The sequence below is a fragment of the Orcinus orca genome, chromosome 6 (genome assembly GCF_937001465.1).
Source record: "Orcinus orca chromosome 6, mOrcOrc1.1, whole genome shotgun sequence".
Taxonomy (NCBI): Eukaryota; Metazoa; Chordata; class Mammalia; order Artiodactyla; family Delphinidae; genus Orcinus; species Orcinus orca.
This window is the reverse complement of record NC_064564.1, coordinates 95,963,649-95,987,377: the sequence shown is the minus strand read 5'-3', so window position 1 is coordinate 95,987,377 and position 23,729 is coordinate 95,963,649. Positions and strand designations below refer to the sequence as shown.

The 23,729-nt window shown below is 38.2% G+C and overlaps 1 long non-coding RNA gene across 1 annotated transcript in view; it reads left to right on the top strand.

The window, feature by feature from the left end:
• The window catches only part of LOC117201930 (uncharacterized), a 452,276-nt gene that overhangs the window by 296,591 nt on the left and 131,956 nt on the right, over positions 1 to 23,729 (top strand). Inside the window, exon 3 of the long non-coding RNA XR_007477893.1 lies at positions 14,083 to 14,138. This is a non-coding gene — a long non-coding RNA (uncharacterized LOC117201930). The remainder of the gene's footprint in view (positions 1 to 14,082; positions 14,139 to 23,729) is intronic.

Below are 23,729 nucleotides of genomic sequence, written 5' to 3'. Positions count from 1 at the left end.
AATAATCATTTCAAGTGTGAACCGAAGTCAATGATCACCTGACAGATACCTCAGACTATGGACATTGATTATGATGGGACTTTTTCTCTCAGGGGCAGCTCTATGTAGAAAACTAATGGTAAATTTGAGCAGGTGCTTATATATTTAATGATAGAAAAAGAGTTGTGCCAGCAACACCAGGGATGCTGCCTAGTTACCTAATAATTGAAACATCTTACATATCAAAAACTGTTTCTATATTACAATTAAAATTAAAACATGTTTTCATGCTTTTATAATTGTAATATTCTGTAATCATATTGCTAAAATATGGGTAATTATGAAGAAATGAAATATTTTGTTACTCATGTAGTTTCTTTAATTTACTCAGTTGATGCTATTGGAAGGTAGATGGACTCAGTAGTTCTCAAACTACTCCATCCCACCCACCTGCCCAGGAGTAACAAGTGACACTTTCACTAAAGGCACTAACACAGGCTTAGTGGAATATGCCAACTTCCTAGAGGCTCCTATCACATACAGGAGCCTGGCCCATGCCATCGAAATCAAGCCTGAATTCTGCCTGCCAGGGGCTGTCTGGTATATCTCTGACAACTTCCTGCCCAGCAATGTTCACCCATTGGTCCAAGCCCACCATGTGACTCCATTCCCAGAAGCCTCACCTTAGATTGCCTTCCTCATGCAGCCTTTCTTATTACCATTACTGATCATGTACTGATCATTTGCTGGTCCTTAGGATCTATGAACCAGCTTTCAGAAAATGAGATTATATATCAAACCAACAAAGACATTGGATTCCCTTCTATCAGTGGTGAATAACAGTGATTCTGAAAGTATAGAAAATGAGTATGATTAAAATATCGATCTCAAGATATATTACTGACGGAAGAAAGTCTTTTGAAAGAAGATCCTAGTGTTTAATTAGAGACGCTTACAACACTAAAACAGCTATTCCCTTTTAGTTACGGCACAAGTTAAGGCATCTTGAAACTATTTTTAAAGGATAATTTAACCTCAAAATCAAAATTTAGCACTCAAAAACCTCTAAACAAACAGCTGAGATGAAATTACAGCAACATGTTTACCAGAGAAGGATTTTGGGTCAACTGTGAAGTAGAAGTGGATGCATCATGATAAACAGGGGTGGGGTTCTTCTCGCACCATTTAGAGATGTTACCAGGCAGACAGGATAAACTGTCTTCATACACACTGCCCCCTCATCCTTGCACACCTCTCTTTCCCCTTCTTTGATATCTGGCTGATACCCCTGTTTGACTTGGAATACTTAGCTTAACTCTAGAGAAAACTTGAGTTCCTAAGTTTTCTTTCCCAAGGTCACACAGTTATGAAGAGGCTGGATCAGCTCTGATTTCAAAACCCATCATTTAAGCTCTTTGTTTTACTGCCTCCTATTTCAACTGTGAATATCTTTCCCATGGATTTCTATGTAACTCTCATCATCTCTGTTCTTTAGGAAATGGGGAACATATTCCAGGCTCCTGTAGGAAGGACTGATCAGGGCCCTCTGTCAGCATAATTTATCTCTCTCCCCTACTCCTAATGAAAATGAAAATATAAATGTAAAAACAATTGAACTGTGTCACTAAATGTGATATAAAAACTAAACTAATGGCTATCAAACAGTTTCTAATAGTTGTCACCTGGAGGTTCCCTCCCTGGAAGACAGTCTCAGGGGTGGGGGGGGGGTCTCAGCTCACAATCTCATGGCACTTCTGCTTGACCTCTTCTGGAAAGGCAGTCCCAAATCCTTTTGCCAAGACTCCTCCCTGACAGTAGCAGAACTTTTAGCACCACTTGACTGAGAAAGTTCCTGATGATGCTTAAAACTGATGTCTTAAATATCCTCTAGACTTGGCTTTGGCTCTCCATTCCCCAGGTGTGTCACATTGGTTGAGTTATGTAAACTGAGACTCAGTTTCCTCAACTGTGAAGTGAGGGCAACACCTCTCATAGAGAATTGGCTAGAGCTTAAATGAGATAATAAACCGTAGGAGATACAGAGGGGTTATGCATGGGACTAACTTGACTTAGGCCTCAAAGCTAGTAGATGAGGGACCCAGGATTTGAACCCAAACAGTCTGACTCTAGAGTTCCCCTTGCAACACGATAAAGGCTAATTTAATGGGAGAACACAGGAAGACCCAACTCGAGAAGGAGGGGGACAAAGAAAGCTTTTCAAGGGTGATAACGTCCAAGTTAGGAGCTATAGGAATTAACCAAAGAAAGGGAGGTGGTGTGGTGGGCGCAAAGTGGGTACTGGATGGTGAGGGTGGGAGAGAATGTTCTAGGCAGAAGGAACAGGATGTACAAAGACCAGAAGGCAAGAGAGCATAGCACATTTGGCTTGATTAGGCATACCTAGTCATTGGTGACTAAGCAATATGATAAAAACATTGCTGTGCTAGTGCCTTCTGTGCCAGGATTACTGCATTTACAACTCTTTTTTGTACATAGAACATTTGGGCTCTATGGCCCATGGCCAGTGTGGCTGCCTGTGGTTGCCTTGCGTGATCTTTGCAATTCCGGTGCCATTACAAGCTTCCTGAGGGCAGGACCCAGACTTTGGACTTAGTTTCTTCTCCAGAACAGAACACATGCCAATACCTTCAAATATACTGGGTATAAATTTATGATCCATGAATGACTTAGTAAAGCTACCCTGCTGTTAACAGAGAACATTCTCTAAGTACCAAGAATATGGAGTGGTGGCCAGTATTTGTTTTTATCTTTGGGGAACACCAATGCCACATGGTTTGTGTGGACAATCAGTACTGGCATAGACTCATGAAGCAGATAACTGACAGGCACCGCCCAAAATCAGATGGCAAATTCAGAGAAGAGGGTTTGCTTTCCATTGGGATGAGCAGGCACTGCTATTGCTATTCTGGGTCAGTGTAAATAATGACTATAAATGAAGCTCTGTCATGAAGCTGATTGTTCAAGCCTCCAGGGAAACGGTCATTGTCTTCCCTCATTAGAACCTCAGCATGGCCTGAGGTGACCATTTTCCTGTTCATATCCAGAAATGTAACCTTTAGCTTTTTGTTTTTTTAAAGAGAAAACATGTGGGTTAATTATTTTGCTGCAATCAGTAGGTATCAATTTTCTCATTGTAATTTTCAGGATAATAGAAAGTTATTTTTTTTTTCACTATGAAAGATCATAACAAAATGGGCAAATGGCAGCAGTCCCAGAAGGGGTAGTGCCAGCCCAAAATCAAGACATAAACACCAAGTTGGGAGGCCTTCTGAGGTGACCCTACTCATTGCTTTCATTTATTAAGATTTTGGTTTTGTAGTAAATATGCATGAAGGATGTCATGGCTCTATATTTTTGGAGATGTTCTTAAAATGCCCTCCTTTGCTCTTGAATGAAGAGTGGTTATAATCTTGTGGTGCTGGTGGTAATCATTTGCGTGGCTTAAATTTTCTTTAACTTTTTATTTGGAGTAATTTCAAACATAAAAATAGAGCAAAGAACGCTCTTATAGCCTATATCCACGTTTATCTGTTGTTGACATTTTGCCTTAATTGTCTTATCTGTCTGTTTGTCTATATAAAATTTTTTCTGATCAAATTGAGAGTAAGTTGCATGTCATGTTCATTTATCCTTAAATACTTCACTGTCCATTTCCCAGGAATTAGGATATTCTCTTTTATGAGCACAGTTATCAACCTTAATAAGTTTAACTGTGACATACTTTTATCCAGTTTATGGTCTATATTTCAATTATCAATTAACCCAATAATGTCCTTTTTAGCACTTCCTCCTCTAGTTACAGTCCTGTCTAGGCATGCATTTAGTTGTCTCCTTTCATCACAAACAGTTGCTCAGCCTTTCTTTGTCTTTTATGACATTGATACTTTTGGAGAATATAATTTCTTCCCCCTTTTTAAATTAAAATGTTCCTCATTTGGTGTACATTCATGTTTCCCCCCAGCTAGATTCATGTTATTCGTTCTCCACTGGATGTGTGACTTTTTTAAAAGAGACTTGATCACATAAATTGTAATCTAATGGGTCACCTAGTCCCACATAGGATATTTTTGTGAGATGTGTGCCACCAGCCTGAGTTATGGGCTTAGCCTGCCGTGACTCACTGTGCTATCCTGGGCTAGTTACCCTTCTGGGCCTCAATTTCCTCACTTACAAAAAGAAGGGATTGAGTTAGATGGCCTTTAATAGCCCTCTGGATGAGACCATTCATGATTTTTTATGAATCTATGATAAATGCTTGTGTTCAAAGTCAGTTAATACTCTTATTAAAAGTGAAAACAAGGATTTCCCTGGTGGTCCAGTGGTTAAGACTCCATGCTTCCGATGCAGGGGGCCCGGTTTCGATCCCTGGTCAGGGAACTAGATCCCTCATGCCGCAACTAAGAGCCCACACGTGGCAATGAAGATCCTGCAGCGAAGATCCCACGTGCTGCAACTAAGACCTGGCACAGACAAATAAATAAATAATTTTTTAAGTGAAAATAATAGTAGCAACTTTCTTAGCTGTCTAGATCTTTGGAAAGCTTGGTCTGGATTTGATAGCAAAGCTGAAACTTTAAACTAAAAAAGTCCATTGTATCTTGATTAGTGAGGGGGAAGATTATGTCTTGGCCTGGGCACAAAATGCAGTTTATTTCATGCAGATAAACTGACACGTTAACACCAAAGTTTCAAGATGCTCACATATTTCAAACCATATACCTAGGATCTAAAGCCTTCTTTCTGGCTGATAACAGGATTCCTGTAATAACATGCATTTAGGGTATTTTCCAAATACCCAAAGGCACGCATGACTTTAAAGAACACATGTGCATTTCATTGCAGTAACCCACTTTTGTGCTTAATTAAATTCCTTTTGGCAGAAGTGGCGTTTTGAATTTGATACACTATTATCGCATCACATTACCAATACGCCTCTCTGGCTCCTGCCCTGGACACCCCTGATATAAAGCACTCTGCAGCAGAAAGAAGAAGTCTGTGGAGCTGCCAAAAGGCAGGCTGAGCATTCCCTAGGGCAGCCCCGAAAGACGGAGAAAGAGGAACATGAGTGCTCACAGGTGGCACAGACTCATGGTGCCTTGGAAGGCTGCTCAAGTACCCCTTGCCCAACTGGGGAGCTGCTTTTTCAGTACTAGCAAGTGGTGAGAGACCCTTTCCCACATTTGTGTTTGGACAATCAACTGGGCTCTCAGACATTTGTGTTGGAAGCAGTGTTCACGCAAGACTGTAGAGCTGTGTGGCAGTTTCCAAAGCATTTGTGTTTGTATTCCATGGGAGGCAGCCTGGAGGAAGGAAGGCCGCAGGGGACAACTTAGGAGATAGAGAAACTGTGTACAAAATCTGACTTTAACACTGTCTAATAATACCACCTTAAGCAAATTACTTAGCCTCTTTGAGCCTCCTTAGTCTGCAAAATGGGCTTTACAATGTCTGCTGTCACTGTGAGGATTCAAGAAGATATAGATATGTAAGCTTCCTGCCTGGCACAGAATTGACACTCAACATATATTTCTTTCTCTTTTTCCCCTTTCTTTTGAAGTAGGTAGGCAAGACAGATATTGCCAATCCTGTTTTATGTAGGAGAAGGTAGAGGCTCATAGAGTTTTTTTTTTAAATTTATTTATTTTTGGCTGCGTTGTGTCTTCGCTGCTGCACATGGGCTTTCTCTAGTTGAGGCGAGCGGGGACTACATTGCGGTGCGCGGGCTTCTCATTGCGGTGGCTTCTCTTGCTGCGGAGCACAGGCTCTAGGCGCATGGGCTTCAGTAGTTGCGGCATGTGGGCTTCAGTAGTTGTGGCTCACGGGCTCTAGAGCGCAGGCTCAGTAGTTGTGTCACATGGGCTTAGTTTCTTCCAAGGCATGTGGGATCCTCCTGGGCCAGGGCTCGAACCCGTGTCCCCTGCATTGGCAGGTGGATTCTTAACCACTGTGCCACCAGGGAAGGCCCTCATAGAGTATTAAAGTCAATCAACTGTTAAGGTCCCAGGATGGATTTGAACTTGTGATTTTTGGCTAGTCCATTATTATTTATCTCCCTTGCAAAGCTGTCTCCTGGAAGTTGATTATATCACTGAGCCAGTTTCAATAAGGCTGTGGCAATTTGCTTTTTAACAAACTTACACAATTTTTTACAATAGTTTTAGATTTACAGAGAAGGTGCAAAAATGACAGAGTTCCTGTAAACTCTTCATCCAGTTTCACTGATTGTTGACATCTTACATCACTGTGGTACACTTGTCACAACTAAGAAACCAACATCAGTACATTACTATTAGCCATTAATTCCTATATTAACTAAGCTCTACAGTTTATTTGGATTTCACTAGCTTTTCCCTAATATCCTTGCTCTGTTCCAGGATCCCATGTCATATTTAGTTGTCAGACTTTCATTGTTTTTGATGACCTTGACAGTTTGAGGAGTACTGGTTAGGTAGAGTGCCTCTCATTTGAGTTTGACTGATGTTTGCTTGTGGTTAGACTGGGGTTATGGGTTTTGGGGAGGAAATGTTTTCTGCTCTGAAAACATTTTTATTGTTCATCTTTATTACCCTCAACTGGGATCAATCTTGTGATTTTTATCTTACCATGTGCAGAACCCAACTCTAAGGTAAAACCCCTTGTGACCAGCCTTGGGCTGCTCAAGAGATTCTTTCACATGCTATTTAATTACATCTCTGGGTTGACTCTCCATTTGTTTTGCATGCATTTAGTTACCAGATTGCTCCGGGTGAAATATTCTTTAATAATTACCTTATTGAAATACCAAAAAGTGACTCAAATAAAATTTATGAATTATTTATAGGATTTAAAAGTAAGTTCCATTTTCCCATCAGGTTCAGACATTCTCTTCTCTGTGCAGCCTTCCTTGATCTTCCTGTTTCTTTTTTCTTGATATTTTAGACCTTTCTGGTAACATCTTAATTATAGTGTCTATAGGATGCATTCCTAGATTAAAAACAATATGTATAAGATAACTACCTGGATAAGTCAGCATTGCCTATTTGGTGTGTCTTGTCGTCCAGATGTACCCCAAACCCATCTCAGATTGTTATGTCAGCTTTTGATCAGTGTGTACATTTAATTTTGTTTCAACTGAGAATATATATGTTTCAGAAAAGTAGTACAGAGAAAAATCAATCAGCATTGAAGTGTGGTTTTGTGTTGGTTGGAACACACGTAGTGCTTTGCCTACTGAATGTATAGAGAGGACAATTAGTAAAAATTCTCAAGGAGTGCTGAAGAGTGAGCAGGTGAAACACAATAACCATTGATGTAATTCAATTCCAGCTGGGTGCCATCAAAGTTTGTCGCAAGATGTATTTGTGCAAAACCTCTACAAATTAGTGTGGTTAATAGTTGTCCTAATGAAGGGCAAGTTTCTTAAGAACAGACTTCAAATAATCTATCTTTGTATTCCTCATAGCACTTAGCCCACTGCTTTGAACAGAGTAAATGTTCATTTGATGAGTATTTTTATAGAATCATTATTTTGCCAGGCACTGTGCTAATTACTGGGGTGATAAGTAAGTATAAGACATAGTCTTCTGACTTGAAGAACTCACAGTCCAGTGGGGTAGATGGAGAAGTGATCATATAACTAGATTTCAGTGTGATCAGTGCTCTAATGAAAGAAGGGCGTGGCTAGGTCTACCTGGAAAGGTCTCGATGACTTTCAGGGGATGGGGCCTCTATACTGGCTCTTGAAGTACAATTAAGAGATCATGAGGCAGAGAAAAGGCACAAGAGTAATATTTTCAAAGTAACAGGCTGTCTTGTTGAGAAATAAATCATCAAATGTTGGAGAAGAGGCAATCTGGTGTGAGGTGGAAAAGATCAGCCTTGTAGGTTGGGGCCAGATTTTCAAGCACTTGTCTACCTACCATGCTGATGAGTTGGTACTTCATTCAAAAAGTAACATTCAAAGGTTTTAAGCAGGGGAGTCACATGATGAGATTTATATTCTAGAAGTATCACTATGAGATGAAGCTATGGAGTTGGGAGGAAGCAGGGAAACTGGTTAGGAGACTCTTGCAACAGTTCACCCAAGACGTGAAGTGGGTGTGAATTTACCATAACCAATGTCTGTTGTATCTACTTACAGTCTCATTTGCTTGGTACAACACTTAGCTCATGTTATGTATCTTAAATGCAATCAAACTATACAGTTCTGAATGAAAAATAATCCCACTTTCTTAGATCAATATAGAAGCAATTAAGTGAGGGCAATAGGGAAGTGTTTACTTGAGACACAAAGCAGGGGAGCGCCCAGGAAATGAGGTAGATAGTGTGTGATACCCGCCTCAGGAATCCGGACTCCAGCCCTCTGGAGTAGCAAGAACTGGTGCCCATCAGAAGCACAGGTTTATATTTGCATTTCCCCTTCCTTTGATTCCTGATCCCCATTGCTCTTGTTGACTCTGGTGTCTGCAACATGCATGGATGCAAAGAGCTAACCTGAGGAATTATCTAATAATGTGGTCATGCTTTTAGCAATCTGTATTAACCTTATTTGACACACCGTCAGGGTACAGAGACAAAGAGAGATCATTATATTACTGGTTTCAATGTTAAATCCTGTCATAAACTGTTCAGTTATACTTCATAGAAAGAAAAATGTATTTGGTGAACAATGGAGTCAAGTTCAAACGAGAAAAAGAGCATGTTCTGTTCTTCGGTAAATGTTCCTTTGCCAAGTGTACAAGTCCCACAGTTTTCAGGGCATATACAAGGCTAGGGGCTAAAAGGGCCAAGAGCTACACACAAGGCCACCCAGGGTAGACAAAATTCATGGAGTTGATGGGGGTCAGAAGGTGGTATGGTGGGTGATTGTGGAACATGATTTAAAGAACACGTGAAATTAGCTCTTTTGAGTTGAACAACTTTATGACTGATGGTTACCTGTCCTCTCTACATGTGGTAGTGATAGGAACAAGCAAGCGGCATCCAAGCAGAGCAGAGAGATCCCTGACTGAGGTGGGACATCTGAGTTCAGGTCCAGCTGCCAACCCTAACCCCTGTGAGACCTTGGCAAAGTCACTTCAGCTATCCAGGGGTTATTTTCTTTACGAGTAAAATGAGAGGGTTAAGTTAGATCATCTCTAAGTTACCTTTTGCTCTGACAAATCTTTCACTCCATGATGCCTAATCTGTGAAGAGTTACTAACAGCCAGTATGTAGTAGTGAGGGCCCTGTTTCTTTCTCGTGAAACAAGAGTGATACCACCTACGTCACCAAGATGGCTTGAGGATCACATTTAAAATGAGATCATGAGTGAAAGTGATTAGTACCAAACCTGTCAAATAGTGGTTTTCAGTAAATCGAAGTGTCCTTTATTAGGTCTCCCATTCATTAAAAATGTTTATTGAGCACCTACTATGTGCCAGACAGTGTTCTAGGAGCTGGGTACATAATAATGAATAAAATAGATGAATTTGCTGCCTCCATGGAGCTTTTAGTAAACAGACTGATGAATATACACTAGCACAGCCTTTCTTCCCTTCCTTCCTCCCTGGCTCCCACTTCTCACCTCCTCTTTAACCCATTTGCTCTTAGCTCCTGTTGCAGATCCTGGTTGGCTAGAATCTAGCCCCAGGAGTGATAGATCTGAGGTCAGGACCGGTGTGTGAAACTCAGTGTTTTCATTCGATGGTCAGGGCTTGGGAAAGTGTGTGGACAAATGAACATGAATTGTGACAAGAGTAGGAACAGAGTTAACCAAAGTAAGTGGACACTGGGACTGTACTTTAGGATTCCCTGCAACTAAGAATGTTGACAACACTATACTGGTTAGTTCTTTAGATGAAATGCCTGGAAAGCCATACATACAGAAGAGTGTATAAAGAAAACCAAAACATTTATGATTCTACAATCAACCTACCTTCACTCAACACCATCTGGGGCAGGCTGAGCAAGGCGTTGGCTTCCCGGTGGTGAATAATACTTAATTTCTTCCTTCAAGGAGCTCACTTTTCCTGAGGGAGGCAGACATGAATCTCAATATATTGTGCTAAATGCTTTTTAAAGATGTGTAAATCCAAGGGGGTACACACGTAAAGCAAAATATTTTGACCTCATCATTTTGACATTGCTGTTTTAATCCTGCTGAGGTAAAATGAAAAGTTCTTCTAAAATTGAACAGCCTCTAAAAGCATTGACTTTATTTTTAGGTAATGAAATCACAACTAAATATTGCAGGTAGAGATAGTGAACATAAAGTAACATTGATAGCAACACATATATGTAAACTTGATGAAAAATTGACAAAAAGATTATATTACCTTAAAGAGATTTTTATCCACAAAATTTATCCAGATTTTTTAAAAGGTGGACTCCGTAGAAAGAAACCTCAGTAACAACAACAACAGATCAGAGGGCAGAAGGTATAATTTGAAAATTTTAACACTGGGAAAAAAACCTGATAAATTAAAAAATGTCTTTACTGTGATATATATAGAAAAGACTATGTGGACATAATTTAAGTAAATATTAAAATACAAAAATACATATAATTTCGCTGTGCTATAAAGATTACTGATCAAGGAATTCAAATGGTATAGTGGTTTGCCTATACAAAACTCATTTTGGAGGAAAATTAATCAATGTTGAAATCTACTAAGAGTGTACTTTGTGAGTCACAGAGCAGAGTGAAAAGATATAATAGGTCTGGTGGAGGAGCAACAGGAAATATCTAGCATGTGTGTTGTCTCTCTTGTAAGTCAATAAAATTGACGAAAGATTTTTATGCACATTGTTTTATCCAAGTCATTTTTGTGTACCCCTGAGCAATTAATAGCACATTGCAAATTGTGTTATTTGGTAAAGATTTGCTGAGTGAATGAAGAATAAATAAACAAATGAATATTAAAAGGACAATAAAAAAAAATAAAGGACAATATACCACTGACCCTCAAAGTATCACTAATCCACCTTTGGACAATAATACTTCCTGTCACTTTGTACTGTAGTCATCTATTTTTATGGTTATCATTCCTATCAGAGGGTGATTTTCTGAAGAGCAGGGAAGATGATTTTTATGTATGTTTATATTCCGTGCCTGTAATTTAGCAGGCATTCAGAGAATGTTTGCTAAATAAATGAATGACAAAATTTTATATTAAGGGTCAGGTTACTTAGTCTAAGAAAACTGAGATGTTTCCCTCATATTTCATTTTCATCATAATAGAAGTTCAGATGAGAGCCAAGGGCTGTAGAGTCTCCAACCCCTGTAGAATCAAATCTGATTAGGAAATATACTTTGTAAAGGTAACACCTACACCATTTAGGGGAAAATATGAAATAGGATGATATCTACCAAGGGCTCTCCCCAGAGCTGGTTTCTACTCTATTATTTCCCTGGAGACCCCTGGCTCAGTTTGCTCCGTTCTTAGCACAGCTTTTGGCCTCAGCCTTGACAGCAGCTTGGAGGCAGATAGGAACATTATTTCATGAAGTAATTTAGATATGATTTTTTAAAAAATCTCATCTTGGCACAAACCCTACAAGAGCTTGGGTTTAACCTGTTATTATGAGATTTCAGGGAATAATAAATTGCAAAATGGAAAACTGCAGAAGCTTGGGATGAAAGAATTTAAATTGAATTTGCATACAATCCACTAGACATAAAAGGGCACTCAAAGGAGTGAGGTACACTAGTTAGGTAGTATAAAGTTCTCATTTTCACATATAATTATGGGAAAAACACTTGAAGAATTCCTTCTTTGCTCTAATTTTCAGACAAGATAGGTTATTTGAATTTCACAACTATCGGTAGAGTCTTTAGCCAAGGATGGTTGGAAATAGTTGATGTTAGGCCAGGAGTTTTAAGTTAAGTGTCTGGTCATGGTTTATAATTATAAGACCTCTTTTGAGCTTCCACCTTTGGTTTGGTCTCAGAGATCCACTTTATTATCTAGCCCCATTCGACCACTGAAAAATTAGTACTTCAAGAAAAGGGAGATACAGAATTCAGCTTTGTTGTAACACAGATGAAATATATGAATTTGGGCAAGTTATTCAACTTCTCTACGCCTGTCTCCTCATCTGTAAATGGAGACTGAAGGAGGAAAAGCACGTAAAGCCTGTAGCCCAGGGCCAGGCACACAGAAAATGCCCCAAGCTATAGTTAGAAGAACTGAGGCTCAGAGTTGGGAAGTGACCAACTCCAGGTCTCAAGCATACTCGTGTCTGCTTTCTAATCCAGCATCCTTTTGTATGTTTGTTGTTTTAAAAATAATTTATTAAAGTGAAATTCACATATCATAGAATTAACCATTTTAATTGAAAAATTTAGTGACATTTAGTACATTCACAGTGTTGTGCAACCACTCTATCTAGTTTTAAAACATTTCCATCATCCCAAAGTAAAGTCCCATACCCCTTAAGCATTCTCTCCTCCCTTCAGTCCCTGGCAACCATCAATCTGCGTTGTCTCTATGGAGTTATCTATTCTGGGCGTTTCATATAAGTGGAATCATATATCATGTAAACTGTTCTGTCTGTCTTCTTTTACCTAACATAATGTTTTGGAGATATCTTTAAAAAAAAATCTGACCATCTATTTTTAATTTTCTTGTCAGTATATAGAAATATAATTATTTTTATATATTAACCTTATATCCAGTGACCACAATAAATTCACTTCTTCATTCTAGTAGTTTTTTTTTCCTTTGGTAGGTTCCTTAAAAATTTTCTACATAAACAATAATGCCTTCTGTAAATTAAAAAAAATAACTTATTTTTCCATATTGCAGTGCTTTTACTTCTTTTTCTTGCCCATTGCTATGGCTGAGAACTTCAGTGCATGAAACTGGAAGTACGAGAGTGGCCATCCTGCCAAAATGAGTCTGAGAATGAAGCCATAGATGCTAACCACACTAACGGAATAAGAGAGGAAAAGTAAGAAGAAAAGGAGAGAGAAACGGAGGGCTATAGAGTCAGAAATACCCCATGATGACTCTTATCAGCATAGACAGAGACAAGCCCTTGCAATGAAGTATACTCAAGTCCCTCTTCCGTCTTTATGGATCCACCCAGACTGTAGCGTGACCTAGAGTGGTGGATTCTTGCAAGATTTTTTTTTTTTTTAAAGCAATTATTAGGTACTCTCTGCTTCCCAAACATGTTGTTATAAACTTATCATGGACACAATTTAGGAATGTTTGCTGTTGAAGAATTGTGATTTCTACCATGTGGTGTTTTATAAACTGACTCAGTGTGCTAGAATCAAATCTACTCAAAGACTAGCAATTTTTAATGAGTAGGAGGTCATCCAATTTTTTCACTCCTAGGACTTTATTTTCCTTAGGCCTTAAGTCATGCTCAAAAAGTTGAGAGTTTACCTAGACTTTTCATGTACATTATTCATGGTTGTTCCTCACAGAAACCCAAGTAAGCAAATCCAAGGGCATTCATTTTTCTAGCTGAGGAAACTGAGGCTCAGAAAGATGAATGACTTGCCCAAGATCACTCACAGGACAGGTGGCAGCACTGGGATTGGAATCTAAGTTCACCCTCCAAAGCCTAGATACTTTCTTCAACCTTCTGCCTTCTGCAGAGATGATGCAAAGACCCAGGCCCTTCATTCAGCTTCATGAAACACTGGGAGTTCGGGATTAGACAGGCTCCCAAACAACATATAGGGGGCTGTTACTCTAATGATGGCTGTGTTGGTGCTACACAACATAAACCATACATATCAATTGACTTGTACAAATGGGTAAGACTTAGTCAAATTTTCGCCCGAGCAGAAGAGAAGCTGGAAGGTATTTATAAATTTTTCTGCTCAAGATATTCTCAAAATTCACAAAAGAAGAAAATTAGGAAAGTATCAAGTCAGAAGAGAGATAAAACTTTAATAATTGATGATATAAAAGTGACCTTGAGAAAAGGAATGGCCAGTTGGGTGACAGGAGTCTAATGAAGTCTTCATATATTGAAGTTCTAAGACATCTTTTGGGGGATGGAAACTATATTGAATGGTCAGCATATGAAATCATGTGCAGTTTCTCAAATATTACCCGCTTTTCTGACCTCACATCTTTTCCTCTTGCTTTTCTCTCTTTGTAGATTGCCCTTCCTCCCATTGACCAGTGATGAACTCCTACTCACCCATCAAGACCCAGGTAAGATTACATGCTCAGTGAAGGCCTCAGCGGACCCCAGAGAGTTCTCTGCTCCTCCCTCCTATGAGCCTTCCCTCTACCTTGTCCATATTTCTAAGAAATGAGATGCAATAATAGCCAAAAGTATTTAAAGTATTTGTATATATCTAACCACTTAACTCTAGGGTTCTTGAGGCAAGAGACCATGTCTTATTCATCTCTTCACCCTAGGACCTATATTATGTTGGCACACAGTAAGCTGTCAAAGGTTTTTGCAGCAAACTGAAAAATCTCACAACATGGGAAATTCTTCTATTAAACATACCTTATATAACTAGGAAAAAACTCATATACATTTGCATATTGTCTCTAGGTTAGACACACTACTAAATAGAAATAAATGTCAGCATTTAATGAGATTTCTCTGCTTACAGTCATGCTGTGGAAAGAGAACATTGCCACTGCTTGTAGAATTTATTGACATTCAAGATTACATGTTGCTTTTGGAATGCACACCATGAAATAGAAAAGGAATGGCTAGGAAAATGGGTGGAAATATGAACATGTTGGTAAAAAATATTTAGCCTCTAAAATTATATTTGAATATATTTTTATTCAAATTAATGATCATAAATTACACATTCACCTAGGTGACAACTGAACAGATCCAGATATAAATCTTGACTCTGCCACCTGTTACCTCTGTGAGCTCCTGAGCCTTTTTGACCCTTATCTGTCTGTTAAACAGAAGCATTGCATATTTTTGGAAAATATAAGCTATTTGTTATTAAAATTATTTTGATGTGCAGAGGCTAATTACCCCATATCAATCCATAAGTTCAACCCAATCCCAATGAAAATTCCAATGGAATTTTTAGAATTTGCTGAAATATTTTCAACTTTATCTAGAATATCAGGATAGAGTGAGTCAAGAACACTTTGGAAAGGAGGAATGAGGAAGGCATACCTACACCAGATGTATGAAAGCACATTATAAAATCAGAGTAACTTAAAGTGTTGGTACAGGGATAGCGCCAGACATACAGGTAGTATCCTAGATTGTAGTAAACGATAAAAATGGAATTTCAATTAGGAATGAGAGCAGAGGTTATTCAGTGACTGGATTGGCACAAGTGGCTAGTCATTTGGAAAAGTGATAGCTAGTGCTACTATGTATTAGATGTGGCTCTACATTCTTTAATACCAGTTAACATTTTTAATTTTTGCGGGAATTTTACAAGTAGGTAGGTACTATTATTATCACTATTTTATAGATGAGGAAATTGAGACACAGATAAGCTAAATAATTTGTCCGAGGTCATACAACTAGTCAGGAATAGAGCTGGAATTTGAATCCAGGCAGTCTAGATTCTGGGTTCATGCTGTTAGCCACTATGCATAATGTCTCACAGTCTCATGCCTTGTACCAAAATATGTTTCAAATGGATTGAAGTTTAAAAAGTAAACTTAGGGCTTCCCTGGTGGCGCAGTGGTTGAGAGTCCACCTGCCGATGCAGGGGACACGGGTTCGTGCCCTGGTCTGGGAAGATCTCACATGCCGCGGAGCGGCTGGGCCCGTGAGCCATGGCCGCTGAGCCTGCGCGTCCGGAGCCTGTGCTCCACAACGGAAGAGGCCACAACAGTTAGAGGCCCGCGTACCGCAAAAAAAAAAAAAAAAAAAAAAGTAAACTTAAAACCAGAAGAAAATATAAGCAAATTTTTCTATAATTTTATGATGTGTCAGGCAGTTTAAAATGACATTAAAATCAGAAATTCTCAAAGAAAAATATAATAGATTTGACTATATACAAATTTTAAAATATCTTAGCATAACCAAACCAAACCAACAAAAATACAAACATAAAAAATTAACCAAACCAACTAAACAAAAACAACACAGAAAATTGACACTATCAAATGACAAATTGGAACACATTATAAGCAACTTATATGGTCAAGTATTAATAGATCAATTAATAAAGAAAGAGTTCAATGGAGGATTGGTGAAATAACTCCTGGTATATTCATGCATTGTGGGAAATCACTGTTTTTAAAAACAACAGTGTAGAGTGTTATATACTGGCATAGAAGTATGCCTGTGGTACATTTGTTAATCAATAGACAATTGCAAACGTACACTATAACCCTATTTTGTGGGAAAAAAGCATGTGGGTGCTTGTGTGTTTGAGTGTGTGTTAATGTATGTATACACAGGAAAAAGCCTGAAATGGTAAAATCAAATATATCTCTGTGTAGTGTGGTTATGGATGATTTTTACCTTTTTCTTTACCTTTTTATTGTCAGAATTTCTTGGAATATGCATGTATTTCTTCAATTATGAAGTGGTTTAAGCCTTGAATTATCTTTTTCCATAAAGTCAATAGAAGAGGAAATTCCAAGAGCATAATAAATTTATATATTCCTAGATTACAGTAATTTCTATGATGTTTTGGTGGAATGCTTATGGTTTGGGGAGAATAGCTTATAATAAAAAGCCAATGAGACCATGTAAGTTACTAATTTCTACATTTAAATTGCACTGTGCTCTGAGTACATGACCTATACAGTTCCTACTTTGGGGAATTTATCTTGGCTTTATTTTTGCAGCCAAATATATGATATATATATTTGTATATGTATATGTTCCATCAGATCTTAGACGAAGGTATATTCTCTGTTTCTTCCCCTGAAATTTAATATGTGTACATTAAGTTATTAACTTTATTATTCATATCTTCTATATCCTTGGTTGGTTTTTATCCACCTGAATGGCTAAGCCTGGGGTATTTTAGTCTCTAATAGTTGTGTTTCTGTATATTTTGCATAGTATTTCTAATATATATGCATTTTTATTCTTGAAATCTCTGCAGACTGTGCTTTTTGTCAATATGCAAGGATACTCCCTGTCCTGTTTAATGCTACTTGCTGCATATTGTCATTCCTTTCTGTTTGGGCCTGCTAAAACCAAAGTGTGCCTTTCCCTGTCTTTGTGTTTTTAATCTTTTAAAATAAGTTGATGCTTTGGTTTTAGAGTTGTCTGTTAGAGTTAGCTTTTGATTTCTGACCATTTATATTTGTTGTCACAACTGATATGTTTGGTCTCACTTCTATGATCATCTTTCTGTTATACTTCCATACTGATTTATTTTATTCTCCAAAGTGGTATGCATATACCCCAGTTGGTATACAAGATCATTCATTGGAGACTCTGAAGAAAATCTTATTTTTTATTTAAAAATTAAGAAAGATATTAAGCTTTACTGATATTTAATGTGAGTTAATACTGATACTTTGCTCCGGTCCACATGTAAGGCAGACTCAGTTTATTCGTAATAAGCGAGGCAGAGGAGAGTGATTTCTAGAAATCGGGGTGAATGACAGTGACACTTTTACATTTTGCTCACTTTCCTTGACTCACTGGAATTTTAGTGTACTTAATTAAGTGAATTTAAGGGTTATTTTGTTTACTTTTATCTAAGCTAAGACACAGAATTGGCAAGGTTCTTAAAATGATTCCTGAAAAAAAAAAAAAAAAAAAAAGCAGGTTAAAAGTAATGTCCATTATGCAAACGCAGACACAAAAGAACAATAACAACAGTCCTCTCCCCTCCCCCACAAAAGACCAGGTCTAGCTCATACTTTCCCTTTTCCTGGCAGGAATTCACCGTTAGCCACATTATGAGGTAATAGAGAGCATTTTCAAAAAGGATGTTTGGAAATGTTTCCCCGCTGTGTTTCCATTGCTATCTGATACATTGTTGAAAACGATATAAATGTTACACCTATAAAATATAATCTCTCATATCAACACACTTAAAAAACTTGAAACAGAATTTTTATTCTGTTTAAAAGTTTTAGAGAATTTTAAACCCATTTGTTGAAGCATAAAAATATAACATGTACTGACCCCTTTGCAAGAGCAATTGATGGATATCATGGAATGTGGAAATTTACTACCACATTTCAACAATAACAATTACATAATTGGTGGAGGGAATAGAACATAAATATTGTTATTATTAAGAGTAGTCAATGACATACTTCTTCACTTTGAATTTGTCTCTCTGTGAAGGATATTATTCAGCTATTACAGTCACTAAAACCAAGTTTGAAATAAAAATGGATGCAGAATCACACCTTTGAATGCCGTATTGCAAGATGTGGAGCTGAGCTTTTTAAAAACAGTGAGAGCAAATTAGTCATCCTCCTCCCACTAAAAGTTATTATTTTAGGGAAAGAAAAGTTATTAATAAATGCAATTAAATTTATTTTAAATTAAGGTTAATTTCAGGTTTATCTCATCCTTTTGATAATTCTATCACCATCTATTCTATAATACATGCACATAAACGTGTTCATACGATGGTACATGTGTTTGCATATAATTTATTAAGAAATCACTGGACTTGGGATGTATTGCTCAAAGTCTCACCTTTAACTAAAAAATATATTTGAATATATTTTCTTTAATTATTGATGTTAAGAATTAAGCTATATTAATTTCCATTGCATAAGAAATTTAATATACTTTTATGCATCTTTTCCCACATGTCCTACTTTTATTGATAATAATTTTTGACTTTAATGCAAATTATTGTCATCTTAATCATATAGCTTCTCTTTTATGAATTATTATTAACATCTGCATTAATTTTAAAACTATATTTTTTATTATTTAAACAACTCTTTATTACGTTCCATTGCATCACTGAAGCTTTTCTACCACAACTTTCATGTTCTTGAATTTTAAATTTATGGTTTAGGTCTTGATTAAATCTTCAAGTAATTTTTATCCACATATGCTTTTCTGGAAGCATATATGGGTGATACAGTTTCCATGTCTTATATCCTTCAGTATAGCATACTCAGCCTCATATATATAAAGCAATTGTCTAGTTTTAAAATTTTTTGTCACAGCCTTTTCCCCTCAAAATGCTCTAGATATCACTCCACTGTTTTCTGGAAGTTTGTAATACAGAGATATCTGTTTTAACTCTATTTTATTTTATGTTATTTTCCCCTGAGTTTTATATTCTGTGGTTCTTCAACTGCTTTCTCCTGGGCTCACTCCTATGATTATACTTTGTCATCTGCTCATCTGGGGCTTGAGAGTTTAAGATGGCCTCTGATGGCTTCATGCACAGTCTGGGACCTGTTACAGGGTCTTTCTCCATTCAGTCTCTCTGCTGACCCAGGCCCCCTTACTTGTTGATGAGAGTGTTCCAATACGTGAGGATAAGAACTTACAGCCTAGGCTCTAGAACTCACACAGTGTCACTCCTGATACATTCTTTTGGTCTAAACACATCACAAGGCCAGCCAGATTCTATCCACTTCTGGATAGAAGGTATACTATTGTGATTTACAATAAGACATATATATTTGATCTTTGTCCCTGTTGTTCCTGGCACAGAGCTCCTAAAACCCTTGGAATTTTTAAGGTGACAGTGTCTTTTTGTATGCTAATGAGCTGATGGTAGCTGGGGGGCTCCTGAATAGCTTCAGAATGGGGGCTGGTTACCAGGAGAAACAACCTTGTGATTAGGGGGTTGGAACTTTACGCCCCACCCTCCGACCTCTAGGGAGCAGAGAGGTGCTAGAGATAGGCTTAATCACTAACTGCCAATGATTTAATCAATCATGCCTAGGAATGAAGCCTCCATAATAATCCTAACTGAAGGGGTTTGGAGAACTTCCAGATTACTGAATACATGGGAGGGTGGCACGCTCAGAGAGAGTACAGACATTTCATGCCCCTTACCCCGTACTCCACCCTATGCATCTCTTTCACTTGCCTGTTCCTGAGTTGTATCTTTTTATAATAAACTAGTAATCTAGTTAGTAAGCTGTTTTCCTGAATTCTGTGAGCCATTTTAACAAATTATTGAACCCAAGGAGGAGGTCATGGGAAACCTTGATTTATAGCTGGTCAGTCACAAGCACAGATGACAGACAGCCTGCACTTGTGATTGGCATCTAAAGTGGAGGCAGTTTTGTGGGACTGAGCCCTTAACTTGTGGATCTGATGCTAACTCTAGGTAGATAGTGTCAGAATTTAATTGAATTATAAGACATACAGTTGGTGTCCACAGAGAATTGGAGAATTGCTTTGTGTGGGAAAAAACACACACATCTGGTGTCAGAAGTGAAGTATTGGTGTGAGTGTAATAGAGTATGGAAAAACAGAGTTTTCCTTTAGTTGGCAGAGAGAAAGTAGAGAGGAAGTAGTTTTTCCTTTCTGAAGGCACAGCAAAGTCGTATTGTGGATACTGTGGGGGAAGGAATTTGCAGCCATTAAACCATCTACCACACTAGCAAACTGCAACATTCTACTTAACAATAGAAATTCATTTGTCCACCCTCTACTTGCCAGTTCTGGATCCCAGATTCATTCCATCCCTAAGGACCTCTGAGTCCTCTGTCTCCAGCCAGCCAAGGCAGAAAGATTCGATAGAGAAGGCACGCTGGCTTCTTAAAAGCCTAAGCCCAGGAGTGACATTTCACTTCTGCTTATATTCCTTTGTCAAAAACTATTCATATGGCTCGACTCCAGTGTCAAGGGGCAGGTGCCTCCCAAGAATAATAACGGAAGGGGGACCGTGAATTTTTGGTGAACAATCAGCCGTCTATGCCACATTCAACAACTGTGGGTTTTTTTACTTCCACTGCTGACTTAGCTGTCAGATACTCATTCAGAAACCCTCCAGAATCTTTCTGAGACACAAACTGTCATATGTGTGTTCTTATTTCTTACAGTAAATATTTCAAAAGAAGCATTTCATCTTTTCAAGGTGATTTTCTTATTTGGACTTGCAACGTGGCATCCCACTTGAAGTGGCTTCTTGCTTCTGTTGTGAGCTCTTTCTTCGTGAGATGGCTCCTGGCTCAAGGAGAAAGCCCAGCAGCAGAACTAGCATTTTGATTATTGAACTTTCCTGTCCTAAGGTCTCTTTTCACCCCTGCAAATTAGTTGGTCTTATAGGAATTGTCTGGGTCCTTCACATCCTTGCTATCCCTTCTCTATTACAAGGACATTCATGAATAGAGCCTAAATGGTACATTCCGTTCATTATCCTCAGCCTATATGAAATATAGATTCCCTAACGTGTCAGGCATATGCACAGCATCCTTCCTATTTTCCAATGCTGATGCTGGTTTTTCCCTAATTTCATATTCATTGGTCATCCCATTTGACTGAGGGTGGAGGGCTGAGTGTTTGACGCCTGCACTTACGTCACCATCAGATGCAGAGGAATTGCACAGTCTCACGTTGAAATGCTTGTGGAAATTCTATGGCCAGTAATAGCAGTTTTTTTAAAACACCTTGTAAACTTTTACTTTTGCAGAACTATCATAAATCTGTTTAATTCAACAGTTTACACTAAGTACTCCAGTATTCTACTTAGAAGTAAAACATTTTTCTGCTTGTATGAAACTTTGCTCTGTTGGAAGTTAAGAATACCATTTATGGCAGGCAAATTTCTCCATATCTGATAATCAAAAATCGTGATAGCTCACACGTGTATCCATTTAGTGAGTAGTTCTGAGGCTGCACAGCTGAGCCAGAAGTAGCGCTAAGCAGCGGGGCGCCAGCATCAGGAGGGGCACTTCTGCCCTCAAGAGGCTCACAGTCACTGAGGGGCAGATTGAGTCAGTGTGGTGTTTGGCAATATCAACCATCATACTTTCTTTTTTCTCTTCCTCCTTGCATGTGACCCTTCCTCAGTGGTTTTCACACGAACTCTGGGGGAAGCAGGACTGAAAGGGTAAGAAAAGTGGGTGGGGTGAGCTTTTCTTTTTCTTTTTCAACCTTCAACATGGGTCTTTAAGACCCAAAAGGCAAGCTTGAGGGAAGCAGGGCGTAAATGTTATGCCAACACAGGAAACTGTGAAAGAGTTCTCTATCTCACTGGTGGCTGGGGTGTGGTTTGGGGGGAGGAGGAGCAATGACCTTCTGGAGCTGAGTGGTTTGAGGTGGAGGGTCAGATCTGGGCATCCACGTGGAGGACAGCAGGTGCCACACAGCAATCCTCTACAACTTCTTCAGCCCAAGACCTTGTTGAGCTGTAAGCGGTGCCCTCTGCCATCTTCTCCATGGCTTGGGCCAATGATAAATCCTCCTCTAACTAAAACAAACAAACAAACAAAAACAAACAGCCTTCCCACACACACACACACACAAAACCAAACCAGACTGTGGGTCATGACACCTGAGAAGTAGTTGATGGACTGACTTTAGGACAAAAATGGGCAAGGGCGAAACCCACTTCCTTTTCACAGATAATTACAATGCGAGATTCTGAAACAGATTTTTATGTAGCTGGCTATTAAGCAAAGAGAAAAGGAAATGGTGCTGAGAGTGGCCAGCAACATGGGGCTTCACTAACTTGTGTCCTAGGTAAGGCCAGCAAGAGGGTATGTGATAACACAGGTGGAGTGAAGACAGTTATGGGGTTTTGGTAACATAGTTTTTGAACTCAGTATAAAGATACCATCCAGTAAAAGACTCCCAAATGTATTTATCTAAAAGCTTTTCGAAGTCATATGAATCAAATCATGTATAATAACCATATGTTTAATAAAAACCACCTTAATTAAAAAAATAATTACATAAAATTATTATCATCCTGAAAAACCCTAATCCCCAAGCACAGAGTAGGGAAAAGATTATGAGCGTTCTAAAATTGAGCCTGAAATATGTATTACATATGTAATATATAAACATATTTCTACTTGTAGGAAAATTATCATGGTTTTGTGGGATTATGAGAGGGTTTTCTTTCTGATTTTTTCAAGTTTCAGATGAACGTGTATTTTATAATTAGAAACAATGTGATTACAATTCCTTTGAAAATAGGAAATTGAGGATATCTTCTGATGAATAAAGAATTTTTTCTATAAATTTTTCTCTGTAAATTGTCTTGGTATCTATCAAAGTAATAACTAATAAGAAAACTTGAAATTAAGGTTGTTTTAAAAATTATTTTTATAAATTTTGTTTTAAAGAGGAGATTGTTTTTGGTTTTGCCCAATGTCTGTTGAAGCTTTATCCCATGACTAATAACTTCTAAATACTATTGCTTTGAAAAAAGAAAAGAAAAATTCTTTGTTCTTGAAACCAAAGACAAAAGATCATATGGCCCTGTTTCCTCTAACTTACTTCATTTGGTTTGACTTAACTTTGACATCTATTCCATGTCCTGTTTCAATAAACTGCTTGACATTGATCTCAACATTTCATTAGGAATTCATGGTGGAAAGAAATTACTCTGAACATTTGTACCTTGTTCTTAGAGTAAATGACATGTCATTTACATTTCATACCTTTTCTTGCTAACCTGTAACCCCTTGAAGACTTTGGTACTTTTCCATTATTAGCTCAAAGACATTTATTATCATTTTCCCCCCTGATTTATGCTGAGACCTCAGTGATTGAGCCATGATTCTCAGGGTCATTATATAAAATTGCGTAAGTGCTCCATGAACAAAAAATTTTCTGTAAACTTCTCAACAGCACACTAAAAGGGGTTGGTTTCCTAGCTTTTCCGTTTAAAAAGGGCTGTGTTATTATAATAGCACAGTTTTAGCTACTGTGGTTTGATCTTCTGGCTG